The sequence below is a fragment of the Neolamprologus brichardi genome, chromosome 12 (assembly GCF_056152115.1).
Source record: "Neolamprologus brichardi isolate AB-2024 chromosome 12, ASM5615211v1, whole genome shotgun sequence".
NCBI lineage: Eukaryota > Metazoa > Chordata > Actinopteri > Cichliformes > Cichlidae > Neolamprologus > Neolamprologus brichardi.
Genome location: NC_142115.1, coordinates 22,663,960 through 22,677,194, shown reverse-complemented (window position 1 = coordinate 22,677,194; position 13,235 = coordinate 22,663,960).

The following is a 13,235-nucleotide window of genomic DNA, read 5'->3' as shown; positions in this document are numbered from 1 at the left end:
TCTCTCTGAAGGTGGACCAGTCTGTTGTGATATAGTGTAATTAATAAAAAGTGTTATGTCACATCAAAGTTCCTGCAAGTGATTATACGGACATGTTATACATATATGTGTATGTGAGCGAGAGAGAGAGATGAATTCAGAAGTACTCAGGCATGCTCAGGGCAGTGTAAGAAAAGCAGAAAAATATGCCCAATTGAATTGAGTGATAGAGCTCGAGTGTCCGAGTGATGCTTCATCTCTCTCGTTCTATTAATCCCAACATAAATCCAGCGTCTTTTAAGGGAGAAAAAAAAACTTGCTTAGTTTGCAGATTAGAAGCAAGCCGAAGGCTTTTGCGGGGAATTGTGCGAGCAAATTGGACAGGAGCGTGTGCCTAAATCCCTGATGCAATTAGGCAACAGCTGAATTAATATCTCCTTTTTACACAGAGCTCTGTCTACAATTTATCTTTTAATAAAAATGTCGTTGGAAAGGAAATAAGAAATGCAAAAATTCACCTTAGTGTAAGTGTGCGTGGGAGATACTTAGACTTAGCATACTGCCTGGGTAAGCAACAGCCAGGTGCTGCTGATCAAATGAGGTTGATTAACTAATCAGCAGCAGGTGTGAGCACGTCTATAAAGGCAGAGGTATTTCTGCTTTTCTAGTCTGGAGCATTCAAGTACTCAATGCAACAATCTTCCCTGGAGTGGCATTCCCAATACAGTCACTGTAAAGTCACACTATGAAACTACAGAAAAGCCCAAAAGCTACATCTTAGACTATACATGCCCTAGCTAGCATGTTAAATGTTAAAGTTCATGATGCTACAAAAAAAAAAAAAGACTTGTTTGGAAGGGTTATAGGAAAAACCATCTTCTTTCTAAGAAGAACATGGCAACTTTGCATGCTTAAGGTTTGCACAATTGCATCTAAACAAAAAAAAACATCTCTTTGGACAGCTCAGACCAAGCTGGACTTGTTTGGTCATAATGCACAGCACCATATTTAGCGAAAACCGCACACAAACACCTCATAGTAACTGTCAAGCACGATGATGGAGAGGTGATGATTTGGGCTTGATTTAGGGCCACAGGACTTGTGCGACCTGCAGTCATTGAGTGAACACATTTGACTCTAGAAGAATTTGTGTGACAGCAGATAAAACTTCCCCTAATCAGGTCGTGTAGCAGGACACTGTAAATCCAACACAAATCTACAACATAACGGGTGAAAAAGAAAAGAATCAAGGTGTTGAGATGGACCGCTGTAGGTTTTTGTGAGTATAAAGAAAGCAGCTTGTAGTTGAGAATTTCTGTATTCAGCAACCGAACCTCGTAAATAACACTGTTAATTAATGGACTCATACAAGCACACATAGGTCGAGTCGTAAGGATAACTTTAAGACATCTTCTGTATGATCGTGGACAACATACATTTATGTAACGCGTGTGTGTGTTGCGCTTGATGTTGGCTGCATTGTGCTCTGGTGTGAAACAATGAGGTAGCGAGGGCTGGATGTCTGGTTCTTTAGTGTCGACTAACTGAAACAATAAAATATAGAAAACAACAAGCGGTGTGTGTGCTGTGCGTCTGTTAGGCTGGCTCCCCGTGGCCATTTTGGAAAATACTTTTGAGTTTAGTGCACATGCTCGTCTACACACACACTGAAAACACACAGAAAGGGGATTAAAAATTTTAAAAAGGCATTTAATGAGCTTTAATTACATCAACTGCCACACGTAACCTTAATAATTATGGTCTTAACAAAGATAACAAGAGCGGATTCCACATCAGTAGGTTAGTAGTTTCCTTGAGTAACTAACTACACTAAAAGGGAAAACAAATCAAGTACTACCAATTCATAAATTCAATAGGCTGGTCTCCATGTCAGTAAAAGGTGATGTTTGGGATTAAAAACACTGTTTTGAGGAATCTTTGAGGAATCTTTTGGTAAAATAAAAGAATCACATTTACTTCTTGATGTCACAGGCCGGCTCACAGCCAATGAAAAGTAGGTGAGATGAGAACTTCATCCTGTAATACGTGTGTTTTTTGAAGAATGAAACCATTAGTATTGGCAGTTAATTGATAGTTGAGTTCAATTCAAGGTAAGTAGCCTGCAATATTAGAGAGAGAACCCCAGTCATCAGGAAATCCCCTATAGGCAGAACTTTGTGACAGTGGAGAGGAAAAGCTTCCTTTTTAACAGGAAGAGACCTCCGGCAGAACCAGGCATGGGAAGGGTCAGCGACTGATTGGTTTGGAGATGAGGGGGGAGAGAGAAGTGGAGCTCGTAAAGAGACCACAACCCCAAAAAGGATGCAAAATAAAGAAGAGAGGACAAAGGTTAAGGCCATGCATTAGTGTCAAATTAATGCATTGGAAGGAAAACAAAATCTTCACTGCATCATGGGAAGTCCCCCAGCAGCTTGAGCCTGTAGCAAGAAAACCACAAGATCTTACATGAGAGAGGGTATCTGTCATCCTGCCTTGCACTTTTCATTTTGAAACTGGGAACCACAAGAAGTGTATGCTAGTGTCGTCCAGGGCAAAATAAATAAACCAAAACCAGGAGCGGTGGATCCAACACCTTCCCAAGCATGTTACTGCAGTCTTGGTAACCTCTCACAATGAAAGGGTGAGAGCTCATGATGCCAAACAATCAACCAGACAGGAAACCACCCAGATTATTAGCCACTGGGGGAAAAAAAGGCACAAACACTCCACAACCCAAATGGCTTGACTACATATGAGTACAGACTGGAGAGTGTTGCCAAATGCCCAAATCCCCTATGCCCTTTTTGTGAGTGGCACTTGCCAGTAACCTTTCAAAAGATCAAATTTACCCACATGTTAACCTGATCAATACGATCTTCCATTGAGTCAGCCTACGATTCTGAGCAAACTTTTCAAACCTTTATAACTCAAAGACAAGTTCAGGGCCATCTCAGTGTGCACCATTATTCATATGTACCGAGCTTCAGCTTCCAACTGCCTTTTCTTTTCCTCAGAATAAAATATCTGTTTGATGGGGTCAGCACCTTCGACATCCACGTCCTGCTGTAAGTGGGTTGATACCAGCTAGCAGAGCGGGATGGCTCCAAATAGCCAGCACCTCGTATTTTCTCACATCTAAATGTTGTTACAAGGTATCCAAGTACTCCAATGCTTCTGAATTTTTAAAATGACCCTGTAGCACTACAGATGCCAAATCCCTCTCCCCACCACCTCACAATCAGAATCAGCAAACAAGACAACAGGAGCAGCAGCCACTGTTGGCTGGATCACTCAAGAGCCAGGATACTTTAAGCTCTCTGAGTCACAGCTTTAAGGACCTGGCTTTAAGAGATTTTTAATTTAGTTGATATCTTATGGCTTGGATTTCAAATAAATAGCTTAGGCAGACACTGGGAGCACCACAGTGCAGCTACTACTGTACTTTCCAAAATTGCTAAGATAACAAGGGGCAAAAGCGCAAGGACACATTCACTGGGACTGAACTAATGCTAACTGCCTGTCAAATCATCATTTTTCTTCACTTTTTTTCCCTTTGGGATCGCTAATTTTTCCTAATCCAGTTCACCTGGCCTTTCCACAGGTTAAATCTAGAGATATTTAATTAGCCAAATAGGTTTAAATGTAATAGATGTAAATCTGAAATCACTTCTAGGGGAGATAGTGTTTTAATTTATATGTATTCATGCTGTTTTCTTCATTTGTTTGTTTTTACGTGTGTGTGTGTGTGTGTGTGTGTGTGTACATGTCTATAAATAGGAATAGTAGTGGTACAATAGCTATATCAAGCTATATAGTTTATGTCTTCCATATTTCCAACCATGTCCATAATCACATACTGTGTATGCTACAATTGTATATAGTGATTTATCTTACTTTTTTTCATTGATTGTACTTATTTGTATTTTTGTATTTCCTTCTGATATCTGTACCTGAGCTGAGGTGATGCAAAAATTTCCCCGTTGTGGGATCAATAAAGTCTTATCTTATCTTGTCTTGTCTTAAAACATACTTTGTGCCATAAAAATTTAATTTAAAAAATGCAAAGAGCAGATCTTTGTTATTGGCCCTGTCAATATACTTGACATAATTCTGAAAATTAATATTTTACATATATTTTATTCTTTCTTTTTTTATGTGGACATAGCATGTGTAGCATTAATTGTTTATTGATCAAGTGATCAAGTGAAAAAAGTTTTATTAAAAGTTTGTTTTTCAAAAAAAACAACAAAAAAAAAAAACAAGTAAAAATGCAGTACAGTGGTACATTTTGCTCTAAGCATGGCCAGAAAAAATCCTGTGACATTCATTATGGGGAAACTCAAAAGAACTGCTATGTGATGTCTGTCTTTATTGTACAAATGTGTATTAATCACCACTAGAAAATTGATCCTTATAACCATTTCTCACATGAACCTGTCACTATACGGTACCTTGTTCCTCACAGCTTTATGACAGCATTACAGACAAAGCTCAGACCTTCGGCAGAAGAATTCACTTTCCAGTAATAAACGTGTTCTGCACTGTGAAGGTGAAATATTTAAGAGAGTGATAAACACATTTTTGAGCAGAGGATGCTGGGAACACAGCAACCCTCAAAGGGATCAATCAAAAGAAGAAGCAGACGTCATTATCATAATCATAATTACATTTGATTGGATGTAAAGTAGTATTTATCAGTGTAAAGCACTCAAAACTTCTGCGTGTAAAAGCAACATATCTTATTAGAAAAGCCGATGTACTCCTACAAAATCCCATTATAGAACAGACATCTTGCCAAGGCTGCACTGGCAGAGATCCCACTTTCAGCATGTCAAGACATACTTGACATGATGTGTGAACAAAGAATAAATATTGATAACAAATAAATGAGAAACATAAACAAAACAGAGTGAGTGCAGTTACAATGTCAACTGAATGAAGAGCAACGCAGAAACTTTGTTTGACACAGCAGATCAGTGCTAGTAAAATAAGCACCACCAATTAGTGCTGTGAAAAGTGGCAACACCAGTCCAAGACGTCACCATGAAAGTTGGTGCACAGATAGCGAGAAGGTATCTGAAGAATCTAAGAGTTTTTTGAGACCTCTAACTTTCCCTGACAAGCATCCATATTGGAGATATAGATCTAAGTGAACAGAGCCATTTATCTCTGTCCCCTTTGTGGCTTTTGACCTTATAGGATTTGCAAGTTATCCGATTTTATAATGTTTTAAATTTCTTTTTTTTACCTCTCCCAACTTTTAATGCCACGGGGGTTGCAATTATAGCAATTATAGCCTCTGGTCTGCTCTTGTTTTAATGATGGGGCAGTGATACTGATATTATCATTCAATAAGTAAGTAAAATGTACTCATGAAGCACTTTTTACAGATTAAAATTACAGTGCTTAACAGTAAAATAAGAAATAAAATCATAATATAAAACAAGGTAAAGCAACAGAATAATACATAAAACAACAAATGAATTAAAAGCTTTTTTCTGTATGAAAATGTCTGAAGCTGTTTTTAAAAGAGTTAGTGGAGTCTGAAGGAAAAACCCTGAATTTTAAAGTACCTTTTTAAATGCATCTGCAGACAATTGTGTTCGAAACATTTAATTTGGAAATGGGCTCAAATTGATATTCAATTATATCAAATATCATTTTGATAGCTACAGTTGTCGGAAAATTCAAAGTCTGAACCTCGACATGTTTTCCACTGAAAATTAGCTCAATCATTCTCAGAGGTCAGCTCCAGTCATTTCCCAGCTCATCCCATCGGGATCCAATTTGTTTCTATTCATAGTGGCAACCTGTATTCCTGTCTTATCCCTTCAAAACTATGTTGAAATGTTTAAAATCTAGATGACCAACATGCAAATAGCTCTATAACAACAGACATTTATTATAACATGTTTCCCTTTACCCGTAAAACCTATGTTTAATTAAAGACTACATATCCATGCTATGGTCAGGAGAAATGCATGAGCAAGGATTAACTTAGCAGGAATACACACAGAATGATTAGCATGAGAAAGCATAATCAAACTGGTCTGCTTGCCATGCTGAGTAAGCTAATCTGATGCTGGTCCTTTTGGACAGTGGTTGATTAGGCTGATGGCTCGCAGGTGGTTCAGTCAGGAGGAGCAAGAGGCTCCAGAATCACAGCTGTGTCTTTGAAGCACTCTGGGAAAACAAACATTATGGACCAAAGGCTTATTATGGCAATACAGTTACTATTACTGAATTTTGGCTATTAACTGTAACTCAGTTAAAAATTCTCTGCTGGGCTGTAAACGAGCCATTATTTCTCAGTAAAGACTGATATCAGATTAGATTAGAAAATGATAAACTGGGAAACATTAAAGCAGAGTTTGTGTCTAAATCTCATGAATTTATTTATCCAGTAATGGCAGAAATAATGAAATTTGCTATAAAACAGGGGAGATTGACTCCAAATGGAATATGTCCTGCACATCCATTGCTGAGGCTGCAGCATGGACCCGCATCTGCAAGGTGGTTGGTGCCTGCCATGTTGGTAACACCCTAACCAGAAGTTGGATACTGAAGGTTAAGGGAGCAGTCAAGCTGAAGAAGTCCTATCAAGCTTGGTTAGCCTGTGGGACTTCGGAGGCAACTGATGAGCACTAGCAGGCCAAGCAGAGTGCAGCTTGGGTAGTAGCTGAAGCAAAAACTCAGGCATGGATGGAGATCAGTGAGGCCATGAAAAAAGACTTTTGATCTGCCTCAAAGTGATTCTGTCTAACCATCAGGTGACTCAGCAGGAAGAAAGTTGTGCTCTACTCACATGGTGTATAGTACAGGTGTGTTGCTGCTGACTTCAGCTGAGGATATAGCCAGGTGATGGAAGGAATACTTTGAGGATCTCCTTAATTCTACTAACACGTGTTCTGCACAGGAAACAGAGTCTGGGGATGAGGTGGATGACTCGCACATCTCTGGGGGCGAGGTCACTGAGAGAGTTAAACAGCTTCTTGACGGCAGGGCTCCAGGAGAGGAAATTTGGGAAAACAAGACATAAACAAACAACTTGAAAATTGTTCCCAAAAACATCTGCATTGAGTTCAAAGTCTGACAAAATGTGTCAAATGAGTGATGACACATGTAAAGGTCATGTGTCACTAGAGCTGAGTGACTGAAACCACACAAACACAACATCTTCTTCCTCTTTTCTCAGTTTTGAAGCTAAAGATAAAACGCTAGCCAAGCTAGGGCTTAGAGTCTTATGCTGTACATCAAAGCCTCAGTAATGCTGTTACTAACTATAGACAGGCTGTACCTTAATACTATGCCATTAACAGCGGCCTCATCCCAGAACAAAAGAGCAACTGTTGCTTGGAGGAAATCTATCATTATTTCAGAAATGTGGGCTTTGAGAGAAAACACACAGAACAATAGTGCAGTGGCGACAAAGACGAGACATGCCAACACTGCTTTGTAATGACGTGGACCAATTAGATATTTTTAAAGCAATGACAAGCTCTCATTAGTGGTTAATCCCTCGCTGCTGCACCTGCATGGTGACATCATCACCACAGCAGGGAGGAGTGTTCATGCGGTCCCACTCAAACGTCTGTTTCTGTGTGACTGATTTATAAGTGTTCTCTGCTGTAAATAGCATTACAAAGCAGAGTGAGCAACTTTTTTAATTAAGCATTGTTATTTTCAAATGTTATTTTGCTTTCAAGTGAAAATTTCTGTTCTTTTTTTCTGCTCGAGGGAAAAAAGGAGCTGATCCCCTGAGTGCTTATATTTTTACCAACATCCCACATAGCAAAATTGGTATGGCCCAGATCTGGCCCACACAATGTGCTTACACATGGCCCACATACCGCAAAGAATGACGGCCCTTTGGTGGCCCAGATCTGGTTTGCCAGAGGTGGCCCACACATGGGCCAGCACGAGGCCAGTTGCAGACACACTGGTGGTCCTGTGCTGGCCCAGAACAGTTTCAGCTCTGGCCCCAGATGTCAGCCCAATGTGTACCTTAATCAAGCCATGTAATAACAACATGTGCCATATTTAGCACAGATTAAAAATGTCTCAACGAAGATGATTCAGTTATACAAATATTTATTTTTAAATGGAATAATTCATATAATTTATAATTAACAATATATCAAATAATACTGCTGCTGGAACATAAATTGTGCAAAAGTAAAGTAAAGCAACATTGTTCCAACATTGAAATATGTATAAAAAAAAAAAAAACTTTATCAAATTGAATACACACACACATAAAACCCACTGGAACACAAATCAAAAACGTTTCACTTTCACAGATCCTTCCTTCTCATTCTCTGGCAGTGGCTGAGAGATGCACGGTCTCTCTGGCTGGGGGTTGTATGGTCAGTCTGGTCCAGCTCAGGAGTATGGTGTACTCTGCAAGTACCATGATCAGCATTAGATATTATTTATTTTGTACTTTTGTATTGTGCACTTGTATCGGATTCTTTTGTTGGTGTTTTTCCAAATGGAATAAGTTCTTAAGGAATAAGGAATGAATAAAAACTTAAAGTGGACAGTCCATCTTGTATGCAAAGAAACAGATCGATGTAATTCAAAAATGTGAAGGTGGACCCCGCCGTACATACACAAGAGCACATGGTTTGGTGACAGCACGTTTATTTTTATTATAACAGTTCACTGTGGTTTCACCACACGCTCGGGACACGGGCACTCCCGTTCGGCTGTCACGTCCGCTCACCAGCCCTCCTCAACTGTCACTGCAACATAAAAAGAGTCACAATCAATCAGGCGTCCCCAGCACACCTGTTCACACCGCCTCCGTGCCGCCCGGGGAGCTCACTGTGCCGCCCCTCCTCTGCAGCGGGACAGAGACCACGCCCACGCCACCAAAAAAAATTCTGATAAATGAATAGATAATCAAATTCAAATTAACAGTAGGGGTTACCGTGGTTGTGCTGTTAAGACAGCTTTCTCCCTTTTATCATTTGCTTGGGGGTCGGGGCCAAATGAATAAAGAATATTTGGAGCACTACGCAGTTCAGTTCAATTTTATAACAAATACTGGATTAACATTTTACAGACCAGTAGCAGAAGATTAAACCCAAATAAACAATACAAACGTCTTACTTCTTCCATGGCTTAGGTTTTGGAAAGACATGTGCCATCTCATCTTCATCTTCATCAGGGAAGAGGATGCTCTTAGGTCTAATTACATACTTGATGTTATTAAAATTGAAAATGCACATAATTTCAGGCATGTAAAATATATGTATAACATAACAACTTACATTCTTCTCCTTTTGGGTTTAATTGGAGAATCATCCCCATCTGTCCCAAGGTCAGTGTGTTCAACAGCTTCTGGAAGCTTTAGCCTCACCTCATTATAATCATCTACAAAATAACAAGTACTTAATGGTTAATTTTGTGATATTCACATGCACAAAATACAACTGGTTATATTTAAATAATTTGACTGATACTTTCTTGCCACAGGAATACTGTATTTGTTTGTGTTTACTTTTGCCTATATACACAGTTACCAAAGACTAGTCTCGCAATTGTACTTACTTGATGTGAATATAACTTGGAACATATATGTTTTCCAGCCTGCTCCAGGTTTTTTCCTGGCTCTTTGTTGCTTTAACAACATCCACTTTGTTTGGTGGCCACTTACAATGTTCTCCGATGGTTCCACTTCATTTGTTTTCTCAGAAATAACAATGTGATGAATGGCCTATAATGTAAATGTAAAGAATTTTGTTCATTTTCTTCTTACTATAATTTACTATTCAAAAAGAACTGCAGAACACAGGAGCAATATGAGAAGACTGTACTTGGTGCCAAAAGTGCTACTTCACTCTCACAAAATCACAGTGCCATTCAAACTGAAAAGGTGGGGGTTCATCAACTCAGAAATTGACTCAGTTATTCCTGTACAGACATTCATTTGAATGTATCAGGGGCACAACAACAAAGTCATCATAGAATGGCAATCTGATGTACTTTTGTACACTTTACTCCATCTGAAAGTACTTCACATCCTTGGAAAGGTTAGAAACTTTGAATATTCCCAACTCTCTGGAATCAACTGGATATAAAAAGAATGGTTCCTTGCATCTGTATAACAGTAAATAAGTATGTTTGACATATGAATATGGCTATATTTCTATCCTTATACAAAATGCTAACACACCATTGAACTAATAAAACAGTACAAGTCTGCATGGGGGGGGAAACATAACAGCAGACCTTTCTCTTCCCAAAAGAAAGAATTGGTTAAGTTTTAACCATTGTTTATGAAGTCTGATCATCTTTAACCAGAGAGTTTTTCTGAAACAACTTGAACTCACCTTACAATAAGGTTTAATGAGCATTTAACATTGAAATAATTTTTCCCTGTACAAAACCATATTCTCATCTCCTTTAAATCAACCTTTGAAACAATGGTAACGATTTGATCTTCATCCAGCTCCGGGACTCCAGTCGACATTTTACACTTTGCCTGCAGCAGCAGTAACCTTCACAGGTGATCAACCAAGTAAGTGGGAGAAAAGAAAATGGAATAAAGAGCATTGGCTCAGGCAGGACTGTCACACAGTTAACTTGAACATAAAACATATTCTTATAATAGTAGTAAGAACAACTGAATACTCCAAAACACTGTTTTGAAAACTTCATCAGCGCCTGCCCGACACACACTGATAGAGTTGGGAAGTGGGTACAATGCTCGTTTACATCAGCTAGCAATGGTAACATTCACGACACTCACCAAGACAGTCGGAAGTATTATAATTCCTGCTGAAACATCCTCCAGTCTTCTTGGTGATTCTGTTCTGCTCCTCCTGAACCAAATCCCAGTTACAGGCTGTTACTTTTTCCACTGCAGACTGTCATTTTTCCTCACTAATCAGGGATTGCTTGCTCAAGCATTTTACCCGATGCACTGTAGCCTCATCTGCGTTACACGGGGAATCTCCCTCAGTCAGCATGACGATTGCAGTGACTTTTTAAGATTTTTTTCAAGATAAGATCAGTGGCCTAAGAAGTAACATAACTCCCTTAGATAACCCCTTTAACTATGATCTTCCACACTCTGTAATTATGGAATTCTTTCATCCAGTTTCTTTACTGTTTTCTTTACTGACCCAAATGAAACCCTCAATGAGTCCAGCTGATGTCCTACTTTATTTTGTAAAATTTTTTATACCATTGGCCCCTCTGTGGTCATGTTGATAAACTGGCTCTGTCTCTGTGCTTTAAACAACCTCTGCTGAAAAAGGCTAACCTGGATCTGGTACTTCAGTCAAGCCCATCTCAAAACTTCCTTTCATTTCTAAAATATTAGAAAAAGTAATTTGGTCACAAGTAAAGAAGGCACTGGAGAAGCATAATATTTTTGATAACTTTTAATCAGGTTTAATCAACGTGCATCAAGACACAACACAGTACATACTTACATGTAATACTTTGCAACAGAGGTTTAATTTAGTGGTCAAATAATTTAATTTAGTGTCTGTTAAATAAGAGTACCAACAAATCATGTCCAGCTCACGAGCCATGACAAAAACTGGGAGAGTCCCAAATTAACCAAAATTTATCAGGTTAATAACCACAATAAGCCATAAAACAGGTGTGTCTGCAGAGCATAAAACCTAAAATAACTAGGCTGAAGCCAACCAGACAAATAGCATAGTGCTGGGTGGATGGAGATACAGCAAAGCCTGAGAGAGCCAGCACTCCAGGGACAGCTTAAGACAGTTTAAATGCTCTAGGGACACTGGCCAGGTGCTCCCTGTTACTCTCACCACCCCCTGCCTACCAGAAACCTGCAAGGTAACACAGAAGGACAAACAGCAGAAAACATGCAGCAGGCACAGCCAAGGATGTGTGCATTGCTCATAAATATCATTGTTAGTTTATCCTAAACACTGAAAAACCTGCTCATGTGTAATATTAATTTATCTAACTTATGACACAGCTAAATGTATTTTCATTAACAGGCTACATAACTGGGAATACAGCGTATAATTTATATATATTACAATCTTAATGGCACATTTATCATTAATTTTCCTACCAGTACAGACCACCGAAATTAATGATTAGAGAGGTCGTTATGCTCAAATATTGAAACAGTAATCACCACTGCAAATACTGACTTCGATTTTGAGAATGCACACATCCAAAAACAGTAAACACATCAGACTTACTAAAATGTCAAACAGCAGTGCAGAGTCTTGCTGTGTTGGGAACGAATGATTGAATAAATAATGTGGTGCCTGCTGCTGTCTCATGTTTAAAGTGCGACTCTCTGCTTTGGTGCTGGACTCTACAGATCGTGTGAAGCTGAAGGAATCAAACGGCTGGAAGTAACAAACAAACTTGATTCCTGTTGGCCTTTTTTATCGAACCAGGATTAGGCTAGATCGCTAACTTCTTACATTATGGTGTTGGTGTAAAAAAGGTGACATTAAGATAGGACCCAGCCATTTCTTCATAAAGTGATTCTTTCAGCATGAGAATGAAGGTAAAACCACACGTCACATGCCAAAAACGGGATTGTCTGCAACTCTGAGGTGACACAGAAATAATTGTTTTAAACACGATACTCTGCATCCTCATAGTGCGACATTACATGTTGGCTTTTCTGCCTCTCTTATACATTTAGCTTCAAACAGCTAGGACAAATTAAAAATGCATCCCAAACAAGATCTCCAGTCTCAGGAGGTTAAAGCTATTGTCATTAGCAATTCAGCTAAGGACATGACATTTCCAGCTAACCATTAGTAGGCTGCTGTTAAGCTTTGATTTATTTCCCCTATTGAAGACTGCTTATTAAAAGGAGTGGTCTTCATTGCCATTAGACAAAAGAAAATACATGGAATCTCTGAGACTGAGACTGAGGCCGAATTTAAAGAGCTCGCATTTCTCAGTCATACAGCCTTTTACACATGTCCCGAACCATTTAGCAGTTAGAGTTCCAGCGGAGTCAACTGCTAACACCACATCCATGAAGTCCTAGTGACCAAGTGAGGGAAAAAAATGTGTGTATCCCATACCTGGTTAGCATGTGGTTGCTGGAGGTTGGTGACAGTCTCTGTTATTAAATTGTTCATAAAGAGGTACACGATCCTGTGCCCAAAACCTCCATCACTTGAAGTTTGCTGCAGCCCTATGAGCGACTGCTAGCAAACAGCGCAACTGCAAGATTTTTGATGCCGTACCGTCTTTATGATCTGTTTATTTGGGGCTTCTTTTACTTGAGGTCA